General features: G+C 43.1%; 1 pseudogene; it reads left to right on the forward strand.

Moving 5' to 3' along the window:
• The first annotated feature begins 12,251 nt into the window (after window positions 1-12,251).
• On the forward strand, window positions 12,252-12,933 carry LOC101699026 (thymocyte nuclear protein 1 pseudogene; annotated as a pseudogene).
• The last annotated feature ends 326 nt before the right edge of the window (window positions 12,934-13,259 follow it).

Consider the following 13,259-nt stretch of genomic DNA (forward strand, 5'->3'; position numbering starts at 1 on the left):
ACTCATATTAAAAATATAGCATTCTGGAAACTCTCACATTTCAAAGTGTCTACTTGGCACACAAAATAAAATATACAATGCCAATAATCCAGAGAAAAAGCAATAGAGGCAAAGCTACAGATGACTTTAATGCTTCTGTCAGGATACAGGACTTTAAAATCACTATAATTAATAAGTTAGGACCCCAGATAGGAACATCAGATACAAGAAGAAATAAAGAACATCAGAAACGGTAGATATGTGAATAAGTAGAAAATAATATTGACTATGTAAAGCATTAGTTTATGTGGTTTACACATTCGTAGAAATAAAACAAATGACATTATCTCAAAAGGCAAGAGGGAAGTAAATCCAGTTAAATAACTGAAGTTGCTTGCATCCTTAGGAAGCAAAACTGTTCATTAAGCTACAGCAAGACAAGGATATCTATAGTGTTCTCTATAAGAATAATACAGGGCTGAGGAAGTAGCTCAGTGGTAGAGCAGTTTTGTCTGGCATATGTGAGGCCTTGAGTTCATCCTCAGTTCCACAAGAAAAAAACCAAAAAGGATAAAACAAAGATGTATAACTAAATAGTTAATATAGGAGGAAAACGTAATTTAAATTACTTTTGGGGGTGGGGGTACCAGGGATCGAACTCTGGTCCTTGCGCTTGCGCAGCAGGCGGCGAAACCACTGCGCTAAATCCCCGGCCCTAAATTACTTTTTAATTCAAAAGAGAAATAAGGAACAAAGAATACCTGGATCAAATGTAAAGCAATGAGAAGGTGCCCTCACTTAAAATGTGAATACTGTAGACAAAACAATTCAGTTAAAAGACACGGATTACCACATTTTTGTTTTATTTCCTGATTTGGATGGCATCTACAAATATATAGCTATTCTTTTACAATGATGCTCTTTAGTGAATGTATCATATATTTCAGTATATATGTTTATAAAATATGTAAACTTACATATTCTTTTTGGACCAACAAACTAGAAATCTCTTGGAAATAAATCATAATAAAATACTGTATAGTAAGACTTTGGAGATGTAGATAAAGCAATACTTACAGAGAAGAAATCCATGACTGTTAATAGAAAAGAAAATGACTCAGTAAGCCAATAAATTAGACCAAAAAATGGAACAAATACAAAGAATGTAGAAAGAAGGAAATCATAAAGTTAAGGAAAAAAGAGACTGAGAAATTGTGAATACTAATAGCTTTTATAGTGTTGCTTTGTCTTTGCCTTCATGAACAGCCCATCTGATCAGGTAGGGCACCTACCTAATCATTGAAACTGATTTAACCCAGAGGATTTTTGTTGATTTAGGCAAATTTGAACTTCAGTTTCAAAGTGGGGAAAATGAGAGAGAGAGAGAGAGAGAGACAGAGAGAGAGAGAGAATGAATATGACTCAGAGCCCGCCCTGAGACATATTTTCTTTATATCAAGTTGATCCCAGAAGACCACATCCCAGGGTGAGGTAAATAAGGAGTAACTTTGCCCCAATCCATCCCTGGGCCCTATAGGAAGGGCTCCCTCCTGCTGAGCACAGCTGGTATTTTTGCCTTTCTTTGGCTCCTTTTCCTTAAATTCTGTCCTAACAGTTCTTTATGACTTTGTCAGTTCCATAACATTTTTACTAGATTTTGAATCATAGTTCAAGAATAATATATATTTTTACATATAAGTAAATATTATATATATGTGTGTATATATATCATACATAGTCTAGGTAGCATTTAGTCATATTTATCAGCAAAATGGGCTTGATTTACTTAGACAAATCTAATCAAAAACTAAGCCTATATATGTACCCAAAATATAAAGTATAAAATCTATCTGGAAGTTAGGCACACTAACTTCCGGTAAACGGTCAACTCTGGGACAAGAGGGAGGAAAAAAAGATAGCGATGGAGCCTTAGCTTTATTTTTAACATCTGCTAAATCCTGGTAGTAGATGGCTGCAGATGCTGGTGAGCTGTCTGCCCAACATCTACCCTTTCTCTCTCTTTAACAAAACCCCAGCCTTGATGTGTTTGTCAGAGTCACTTTTTCAAAGTTCTTTGGGGCCTGAGGGATGCACAATATAATTCTGGCCAAAGAGGAGCAGGCAAAGTTCCTAGAATGTTCTTCCTGATGCCAAAAAACAAGAACAACAACTTCTTCTTTTTTGTCTCAAAAGATAATGTTGCAGAGGCCAGTGACACAAGTAGTAGAAGAATTAACCACATTTTTGCTTTACCAGAGCACAGATAGAGACCAGAGTTTATCTAGATCAGAGTATGTTGTCAAGAGGGACAGCAGGCTAGATAAAGGGAGGCCTGTGCCAGGGAGCAGAGGTGGAAAAGTGTGGGCTAGAAGCAGGGAGAGGTTTGGACACCAGGACGTGAGAATGTCATGGACAACAGACCACACTTCAGGCTGGGCATGCATGTCATTCCCATGATAAGACACAGGCCAGGAGAAGAGCACTGTAACAGGCATGCTTATCTCAGGAAGGAACATCAATGGCTGTTTTGCTGCAAGTTACTCAAATCACTCATCTTGAAGCCCAACTCTGACAATGGAGGCCAGTCTGCCCTCTCCCTGGGGCTCAGCACTCCATATTTCCTGCATGGAGAAGGCCCCTCCTTGTGTTCTTCCTGCCTGGGGTAGAGTAGGCAACAGCAGTGGAGCACCCTGCGACAGTGAGGAGGGAGACACCTGAGGAGCCCTAGGGTGGACAGGCAGCAAGATGGAAACACAGTCCCTGAGGCATGGTGAAGACACCATCTCAGTTTGGACTGACTACCTCCAACTTCTTAGGATCAATTATGAACTTTTTAAGCCACTATTTTTCATTTTTCTTACAGCTCCTGAGTGTAGTTCTATGTAACACATTAGTGCGTGGTTTTTGTTATATGGTTTTCTTCATGTCGAAATGCCTAGTAACTACAATTAATTTTAAAAGTTAAAGAGGTAACAGAAAAGAAATGAAAATAGAAACCACTTAACAAATGACTACAGTCTCTCTACTCTGCTGAGTCTGGCTGAGGGGATGAGTCATTCATTGTTTCCTCTGCTTCTGATAAATTTCTTGGCAGAATCTGATTTCTGTTGTAAGTTTGAGAAGGAAATCAAAGTGGGATGGTGCTCTCTGAGGCGGGATAAAGAGGATCTGGGTATTACAATTCTGGCTTGTACAGCTAAGAAGGTTGGATCAGTGCTATTGTCATTATTTACAATATCGTGGGTTGGTGACCCATGGTGTCAGTCCATGGTCATTGCCCCTGTTGCTTTGGGACTATGGCAGTGCAGTACGCCATGTTGGGAGTGCTTGGTAGAGGAGAAATATTCATCTCATAGTGGCTGAGAAACAGAAAGAGAGAGAGAAACTGGGGTTCCATACTCTCTTCAAGGGCACAACTCCCCATGACTAACTTCCCTCCCCTAGGCCCTTCCTCCTAAAAGTTCCATCACCTCCCAGTATAGCCTCAGGTCGGTGACCAAGCCTTCAACACATGGCTTTTGGGGCCTTTTAGATCCAAATGGTAGCAAGTAGTTTGTTAGCAAAGAACAGAAAATAACCAAGGAGGTTAGGCAGAAAGAAAACATAAAAGAAAGAGGCTCACAAGATGGAAGAGAAGTCTGAAGAAATCTCATGGGGAGGAAGTAGACGTGAACATCTTCCCAGATTTTAGCTGCAGTAGCAGCTCAAGGCCTTGGCAGACCTTGACCCACTAAGTGGCTCTAGTTGTTTATCTCATCCTTGCAAAAGTGCAGTACAAGTTCAAAGTCTCAAGGGGTGTGTGTGTGTGTGTGTGTGTCTGTGTACGTCTGTGTGCATATGTGAGAGAGAATTATTAGTTACTCGTGGGCCTTAGGCCTTCCTTCTGCTGCCAGGTTTGGGCTTGAAGAACATGACAGACCAAACCCTGAGGCCCTGCAGAGGAAGAGCACACTGTGGACATGTCTCTCTATGCACTTAGAGGACCTGTTGCTGTAAAAGTAATTTGGGGCCCTGTGAAGAAGGGACTTTGGTGGGAGTAGGAGCTAAAGCAATGACTACTATCTACTGACTGCAAAGGTACATGTGCAGAACAAACTACTTATCCTAGATATTCTCTTAGTCGCTATTTCTCTGCAGTACCAATTATACAAATACTGCTAATGGAGAACTCTCTTTTTGCAAACATGCAAAAGTGTATTACTTAATGTCCCTGTCAGATAAATACATAGGTATTATTCTCAACTGAGAAGTACAATGCTCAAAACATGGACCTGTCAGATGTTAAAATAAGAAAGACACACCCTCTGACTTATTTTTAAGATGCCCTTACAACCATGACCATGTGAGTAATCCATATCCCCAGTTAATAACAGTGATCCTTATTAGAAAACTTAAAGATCATCCCAAAATAAAGTGTCACCTCTGACATCATTTATTTAAACAACATATTTTTAAGATAAATAGGTAGACAATGACTTCTCTATAATATTAGATTTGAAAACGAGCTTTGAAAATTGTTGGAAATTACTTTCTGAAAGTGTTATATTCTTTTATCATTTCAAAGTTCATTAACTGGTAAATTCTTTACCTAGAGTTTAGGTTGGCATTTCTATTTATTCTTAATCTATCTATTTGTGCACAATTAAAACCTTTGAAGAAAAAAGTGAGGCATAATGAAATCTTAAGATTGAAAAAACTGTCCTAGTTTGTGATTCCGAATAATGTATAAACATGACTGCATATGTATCTGCTCTCCCTCCAGAGATAATACTAAGATAAACATAAAGGGATGAAAAGGGACAAAGTCAGCAACACCGAAGAGAATCAGGAGAGACTATCGATGGATGAGAGATTTCAACAAATTTATGCAAGACAGAGCATGGAGAGAGACTTCTACTTCTGGGAGAGGAGTGGGCTGAGTATTCTGAAAGGTCCTGGGGCTGAAAACCAAATTCGACATCAATTACAACAAACATGACTGTAGGGGCTTTGCTGTTATCCCAAGAAAGTGAGGGGAATCTCTAACAGCCAAAAGTCCAAAAAGAAAGAGGCATGAAGGAAGAGGAGAGGAAGGGATGGGGAAGAAAATGGACAAAGATAAAAGATAAGCAAGGCTAACCCAAAGCCACAAGCAAGGATCAGTGCAAATTCATCCCATCCATCATGGGGTACATGTGTGCCTGTATGGAATAAAAAGCAGAGGACATACAGGGAAAGGGTTGGGGAAACACTTCAAACCTGTATGGTCTCATAAAAAGAAATTACTTAACTAAAAAGCTGGCCTTCCACATCTGCTATCTCAATCAATTGAAGATCACAAATATTCTACAAGCCCTGTATTTTACTGAACACATACAGGTTTTTCTTGTCATTGTTCCTAAACAATAAATTATAACAATGATTTGCATTGCATTAGGTCTTATATGCAATCTAGAGATGACTTCATGTATACAGGAAGATGTGTATAAATTGTATGTGAATACCATGCCATGTTATGTGACGGCCATGAGCATTGTAGATTTTGGTATCATGAAAGGTCTTAGAACAAATCTACAGAGGACACCAAGGGACATCTGTCCTAATATAAATGTAAATCCAAATATAAATACAACTGCCGTTTCCATAAATGTGCACTATGATAACCACAGACAGCATTTAAATTGGCTCCTTGTGGTAAGACACAGGTCCTGAGTTAGGAAAGGACATTGTTCTTAGAAGTTCTGACACCAGAGGTGGAGGGCTGCAGCTTGCTATCTGCTTTTCTTTCTCTTAGCAGCCCTGCCTCTGTGGTCTCCCAGCCTCCTTCCATGTGAAAAGTGAACCCCATCTTCAAGACAGCCAGTGTGGCTCTGTGCACTGGAATCCCTTGCAAACTTCTCTATCCCAGTACACACCATGACCACCAGGATGCATCCATCCAGTCTTTTATCTTCACAGCGCTATCTCTGGTATGACACCAAGTGGCCTCGTTTGTCTTTGAACTGCCAGGTAAATGCAAATAAAAACCACACTACTGCACTACCACCTACCCACCAGAATGGCTATGACAAGAAAATCAGATGATGCCAGCTATGTGGGCCGAGACTGACCCCCACACATTACTGTAGATGAGCAGATTAACACAACCACTTTGGAAAATTGTTTGCCACCATCTACTGAATCTGGACATATACTTCTCCTATGACCTATTGTTTCCACTTCTAGGTATACACGCAATAGAAATGTATTCAGAAGTTTACAAAAAATACATATAATAATGCTCATTTCAATACTGTACCTAATATCCAAATTTTGGAAAGACCCTAGGAGTTCATCAACATGAGACTGGATAATTCAAGCATGGTATTTTCACACAGTGAAATACTACACAGCCCCAAGAAGAAATGAAATATCATAATAGGTATAAATCTTACCAGCATAATGCCGAACACAAGAAGCCGGGTACAAAGGAAGACGTACTGTATAGTTACATTTATATAGAAGTCAAAGCCAGCTAAGCTTACCCATAGCATAGAAGTCAGAATAATGGTTGTACGTGACGGAAGTCTGTGTGTGGGAAGAATAAAGGCAACCGCAGGTGCTGATGAAGTTCTGCTTCTAGTCTAACTGCTGGTTACAGGGGGTATTCATTTGGTAAAAACTTACCAAGTTTTACACTTATGATTTTTGCACATTTTAATTTATATTTATACTTTTTTAAAAAGGAAAGAAAATGTAGAACCTAAAGAAACTGGGTAGTAGAAGGGCATGGCTCAGGGAGAAGAAGGGAGCAGGGGCCATGCTTTTACTTTAAAAAGCAAAGAATCCGTACATATTGCTCATGTTAACTATTTTGAGATTGAAAGGGTGATAAAGCACGACTAGTGATAAAATTCCAGAGCAGGATGTGTACAGAGGGTGTAGCAATGAACTGCGTCTTCATTTGTCGTGGAAGGAGATTTATGCACAAGGCCTAAACTAGATAAATGGAGTATCCTAAACAACACTCTGATCAATTTCTTATAATTTTGTGGACTGTCTGGGCAGTTCCTTCTTGGCCATGGGTTTTTCTGGGCCAGAGACAGCTGGGTGGCCAGGCCAAGGTGGCTCAACATACAGGTCCACAAGGCACTGCCTGGCAGCTGGGCACCTCTGTTCTCCTCTACCTGGCCTCTTTCTTCCATAGGCTACTTAAACGAGAGCCTCAGGACACCATCCCAAAAATCCAAAGCTAGAGGCTCTGTGATAATTAACTGATTGTGTCAACTTGAGTAAGAAACACCTGATCAAATTGGATCAGCATAGTTCTGGGTGTGGCTGAAGGGATTTACTGAAGATAGAAGACTCAATGTGGGTGTCAATGGCACCAACGAATCAATAGGTTTGTCGCCTGAATGGAATAAAAGGGAAATGGAAGGAAAGCTCTCTTCAGTTCCTTCAGAGGAGCTCCAGTCTTCACCTTTACCTTGGACATCATCTCCTGGCTTCCAGCACAGACTTTTCAGCCTTTCAGTGCAGACCCTTCGGACTCCAGATATGGACACACATGGGACACTAGAGTGAGCTCCAGGCCTTCAATTGGATCCTTTGGATCCCCAGTCCACAGACAGCCCCCTTGTACTGTTCCACTTCTGGTCATTGTAAGCCAAACCTTGTAAGTTCTTAGATCTTGAATTAAATCTGTTTCTCTAGTAAGAACTGACTGACACAGGCTTCAAGGCCGTTAAAGTCTCACCTCTGAATTTGTACAATATGCCTTCTGCCCGATGCTACTGGATGAAGGAGGACACAGTTCAGCCCAGAGTCACAGAGTGGTGAGGGAGATTCTGCCTCTGGATGAGAGGAACAGCAAGGTCACACCACAGAGGTGAAGGTAACAGGGTAGGAGGAATTTGTGCCCCTATTTGCAATCTCTTATAGTCTGCTCTCTGCCCACAATTATTTATACTGCTGTCAATGAAACACAATTCGAAAGTTAAAATTAGCTGTTTCTGGGAAGTAGAACAGGGGGTATATTGGTCAGAGTTCTCCAGAGAAAAAGAACCAATGGGATTGATTGATTTTAAGGAATGGGATTCTGAGAAGTCCCATGATCTGCCCTCTCCCACTGTGAGCCCCAGGAGAGCTGGTAATATTGTTCCAGTCTGGGTCCAAAATCCTGACAAGCAGGAGAACCCATACTGTGAGTTCCAGTCCAGATGCTAAGGCCTGAGAATCAGGCGTAACAACAATGCCCAAGACAGGAGACTATAGTGTCCCAGCTCAAGCCAAGAGAACAAATCTTCCCCTCCCTTGCCTTTTGTTCTAGTGGGCCCTCAAAGGACTGGATGATGTCCACTCACACTGGAGAGGGTGATCTTTTTTATACACTCCACCAACTCAAATGCGACACTTATCCAAAAACACCCTCACAGGCCCCCAGAAATGTTTAACCAAACATCAGAGCATCCTTTGCCCCTATCGGTTTGACACATAAAATTAGCAATCGCAGGAGGTAAGGGTGGGAAAAGGGGTTTTTCTTTCCATTGGAAGCTCTTCCATGTTATTCTTTTTAAACCATTGCATGTTTAAGAAAAATTAACATTTCTAATGTCACATAAATCCCTTGCTCTGGACAGAAAAACCGGAAAGGCAGTTTCCTCTATCCTCACTTAATAAATGTGGAGCAGTACCTACTGAATATGAATTTTTGGAAGCATCCATCCATTAAACTATTCAGATCCCACAGGCTTCAGTCTTGTCCTGCTTACCCCATGGGACTAAGATTCAATTGAAAAACATGATGGCATGTGTGAAAAATGCTCCTTGAACTGTAAGTGTTTTGTAACTCACTTTACATTTCCCATTGCTACTCGGTCTATGTTGTCCTGTATTAAGCTGTGTGAAGTCCACAAAACAAACAGGAAATAAGGTTCCTGCCAGCAAGGAATTAACAGAGGAGGTGATGAGACAGGGTGACAGCACACACCAATTATAGCACATTATCGGGACTGGAAGGGCCACACAGGTGCCGACAATTACTCTGCATCATGGCAGCCCATCAGGGCCCCCCACATAATAAACCCTTGCTAGACACATGCTAATGGAGGGATGGATCAATGACCCGAAGCCTGTGTCTCAGAGGCAGACATGGTATCAGCCTCACAGGCTGGAAGGATCGAGCACAGACAGAACTGAGTCAGGCTGCACTTCCGCTCAGGATATGACCAAGACCCCCAGTGTCACAGAGAGGAAGCTGCATTTCACATGGTGGGTGGGGGACCAGACTCCTGGGAGAGGGAAGGGGACAAAAGCAGCTCCATGGAGCAGAGATGGCCACCGGGTGTGGGTCCAGAGCTCATCCGGGGCCCTAGGGCAGTGGGCAGGCAGGAAGGTGACAAGGATCAAAAGCCCTCGGGGCTCAGGGCTGGAAGGAGGGAGGCAGCAAGTCCCACCACCCACCCAGCAGGCCACAGGGAGCCCCACAGGAGCTGTCACTCCTTTGAGGTAGGATAGAAAAACAAAATACAGGCAGAAAGGAGACAGGAAAATAGTAATGTAAAAATGCACTTTTAAGAAAAACTGCAAAAAAAAAAAAAAGTCCCCACAGTTAAATTCACTCCAGAAAAAAACAATTTTTTCCTAAGGGTCTTAAAGACACAATAAGCCCAGACTTATGTTTTTCACCTGTAAATTGCTCTTCCTCCTACAAAAAACAGGTCAGCAAACCAAGCTTCAAACACACATTGATGATTTCCCTTCTAACATAGCCTGACTGACACTAGGAAAACACAACATGGATCACCCACCTTGGGGACACCCTGAGTCCACGTAAAAACCCCGAGGCTGCACACCCTTCTCTCTGTGTACTATTTGAATTCTGCCTAATAAATCCCTTTATGGCTCTCACTGGTGCACCCTGAAAATTCCTTTCTGTGATGGAAACCATCGAATCTGCAACTTCCTCTGTGGGTGGGGTGAGTCCGGGTTCCCCATTTCCACTCTGAGGACCTTCTCAGAGACAGGGTAGGAGGTGGCACCTCCATGCAGAAGGACCCACCCTTTCCTGGAACTTCCATTCAGTACTGATCAGTGCTAGCATCAAGGGAGAAAACAGTGAGCTGGACAATGTCCCACTGCCCAGTCATCACTGTGTAGATGACTAGCTACAGAAACCTGAAGGGTCTAGGGGCACCCGGATGGTGAAGAGCCAGGACCCAGGCTTGGGCCCAGTGCCAGAACTCCTCGGCTTTGTCCCCTGAGACCAGTCTCTGCCTCAGAATGAAGTCACCTGTGAAAAGCACCACAGGGCGCCTGGCTCCTGCCCAGGGCTGGGTGAATCTCAGCTCTGGGGGGCTGCAGCTGTGCTACCAGAGAAGACGGGGTGGAGGGCCCAGCTTTGGATCTAAACTGGAAAATAAGCAGCAGGCATCCCAGGTGGGCGCCACAGGACCAAAGCCCTGGAGGAGGACAGCAATCTGTGGGGAGCTGTGATGTTTCTATTCATGGGGGCAGGTGGGGTGTCCTGGAGGTCCTGTGGTGTGTGCAGCACGTAAGGCACACCTGGTCCTGGAGTCAGGGCGGAGCAGGGAGGAGTTTGGACAGGGGAGGACCCGGTGCTCCTGGCAGGGCTGGGGCGCACGCTGGTGAAGACAGCAGGATGAGGGCACGGCCAGCCCAGCCTCCAGAGCGGGAATGTGGTGACTTTACAAAGGTCAATAGCAAAGCTTGCTCTGGGGAAGAGAGGGTGGAGATGTCATCCTTGGGACTTTATCTCTTTCACAACTGGCTTCAAAGGGGAGAAGATGGGGTGACAAGGAGGAGATAAGGGCCACGTCAATGACTGGAGTGATGACATCGTTCAGGAAAACATCAATAGGCCTGATCTAATCATTCACCAGGCAGTAGTCACCTGAGGACCGAGTCACCTGAGGGAGTAATGTGCCAAAGTCCAGATGTAGCCTGGGTTCAGGCAAGATGAGACCGGAACTGTTCTCTAACTGTTCTTCAGTCCTTTTCAGGGCTCCATCATCTCAGGGGTTCCACTGCACCCTCAGGTGCCCAGACCCCATGGCCACACCCAAACTGCAATGTATCCTCCCCTGGGTGTGGTGCAGACATCTGAATCCCTACAATGCTTTTCCTCAGTCATGTGACCTTGGAAGGTGACCTCACATGGACACCTCTGCAGGGAAGGGAGGTAAAGGAGTCCTTCTAAAGATAGCTTCCTTCTTGTCTGAGAGCTTTCATCTTGAACACCAACCTACACTGAAAGTGACTGAAATCCTATTTGGTGCGCTGGACCGGAAGTCCCTGGGAGGGCCTGACCTTGAGCGACTCCAGAGGGCATGCGCAGAAGCTCCTGGGTTTCCCTCGGCGGTTGCTTCTAGACGCACATACTGTTTGCTCAGGACATGGACACATGTCACCATCTGCGAGAACATCTGAGCTGATAATAAAGAGAGCTGGGTACCGGGTCACTGCTCCAGACACCTGCAGGTGTTCTCGAGCCAAAGTTTTATGGTTTTTTGCTTTCATTTGTTTGTTTGTTTTGTTTTTGCCAAAGAAATGGTTTGAAATATTGACACTGGTAAAGCAATTCCAAACCGAACTCCAATTTAGTGTATCTTTCTGCTTGTGTTAATGTAAAACAGATTTACATAATATTTCCCTTTTGAATTTGGCAGTGATCTAATAGAAGTGTTATTATTGCCATTTGATGTATTTCCATGGGATTTTAAAGCATCTATATCATGTATGTATGGGTATAGAAAGGAATCCCCATCTGCTTTCTCACTGGTAATAAAAGACAACTTCTTGCTAAATCTAATTTTGTCAGGGTTTTGGGCTACAGTTGAAGTTTGTATCTTCACATCAAACAGGCATGCATATGAAGTGATGAATACCAATGTTGTAAGGTGACAAAAATGTCATTTATCCTACATGAGATACTAGAGTGTTTGGAGATGTTAGAAGGATCATTTGAGTAGAATTTACTCTTGTCTGTTCCACCTCCAACGTGACATTTCCACAGTACAGGTAAAGGTTCTGAAAATGATCAAGCTATATTTTAAACCACTTGTCAGTAACTCAGACCAGGATTTCTTCTGTCTAACCTAAGCATATTCAATTTTACAGTGTGGCATAAAGAGAGACATGGAAGCTGGGTGTGGTGGCGCACGCCTGTAATCCCAGCACTCAGGAGGCAGAGGCAGGAGGATCGCCAGGAGTTTGAGGCCAGCCTGGGCTACAAAGTGAATTCAAGCCCAGCCTGAACACAAAATGAGACCTTGTCTCAAAAAAAAAAAAAGACCATGCCAAGACCCTGAAAGAGGCTGGCTGGGGCTTCTGGCCTAGACAAGAAAAGGCTATCAGGAAAACGCACCAAAACCGAGAACTCAGATGAAACATCAGCTCAAGTGGAGAACTTCAGTCCACAGATGACGTCAGGCTCAAAAAACTATGGGAAAAATCTAAGCAACTACTGGTTGATGAAGTCAGAACCAGAGAGCCGATTAGAGAAAGGTGTAGTTGTGAAGTTCAGCATTGAGGATCTCAAAGCACAGCCCAAGCAGACAGCATCCTGGGATGATGTTCGAAACTACCAGGCTCGGAACTTCCTTAGAGCCATGAAGCTGGAGGATGAAGCCTTCTTCTACCATAGCAACTGCAAAGAGCCAGGCATCGTGGGACTTGTTAAGATCGTAAAGGAGGCTTACCCAGACCACACACAGTTTGAGGAAAACAATCCCCATTATGACCCTTCTAGCAAAGAGGACAACCCCAAATGGTTTATGGTGGTTGTTCAATTTGTTCAGACAATGAAGCGTTTCATCTCCCTAGCTGAGCTTAAAACCTATCACCAAGCTCACAAAGCTACTGGGGGGTCCCTTAAAAAACATGGCTCTCTTCACTGGCCAGAGACTCTCAGTTCAGTCCCTTACCCAAGAAGAGTTTGGTTTTATTTTGAGCCTGGAAGAAAAGGAACCAGATTAACTGAGGCACTCACTGTTGCTGGAATGAAGGCAAGCTTTTACGAGGGAAAAAGAAAGCATGCGAAGGCTTGCTTGTAATGTCACCTGGGACTATGTACACAGGTGGTTTTGTGTACTTTTTTCAATAAAAGATTTAATATTAAAAAAAAGAAGAGGGACATGAAGAGCAGACCTGTAGTTACTTTTAAACTACCCAAGTCTCCCCCTCATCTGGAAGAGCGGAGATAATTGTGAAAAAATATTCATCAGCGTTCTCCTTGCTCAGAAAAAGAGCCAACCTGGGAACTTAAGCAAAGAAGGATTTTACTAGTAGTATGTGGAAAACCT

This window comes from Heterocephalus glaber, unplaced genomic scaffold, assembly GCF_053883595.1.
Source record: "Heterocephalus glaber isolate CG9 unplaced genomic scaffold, H.glaber_assembly_v1.0 deba00001689, whole genome shotgun sequence".
NCBI classification, from domain to species: Eukaryota; Metazoa; Chordata; class Mammalia; order Rodentia; family Bathyergidae; genus Heterocephalus; species Heterocephalus glaber.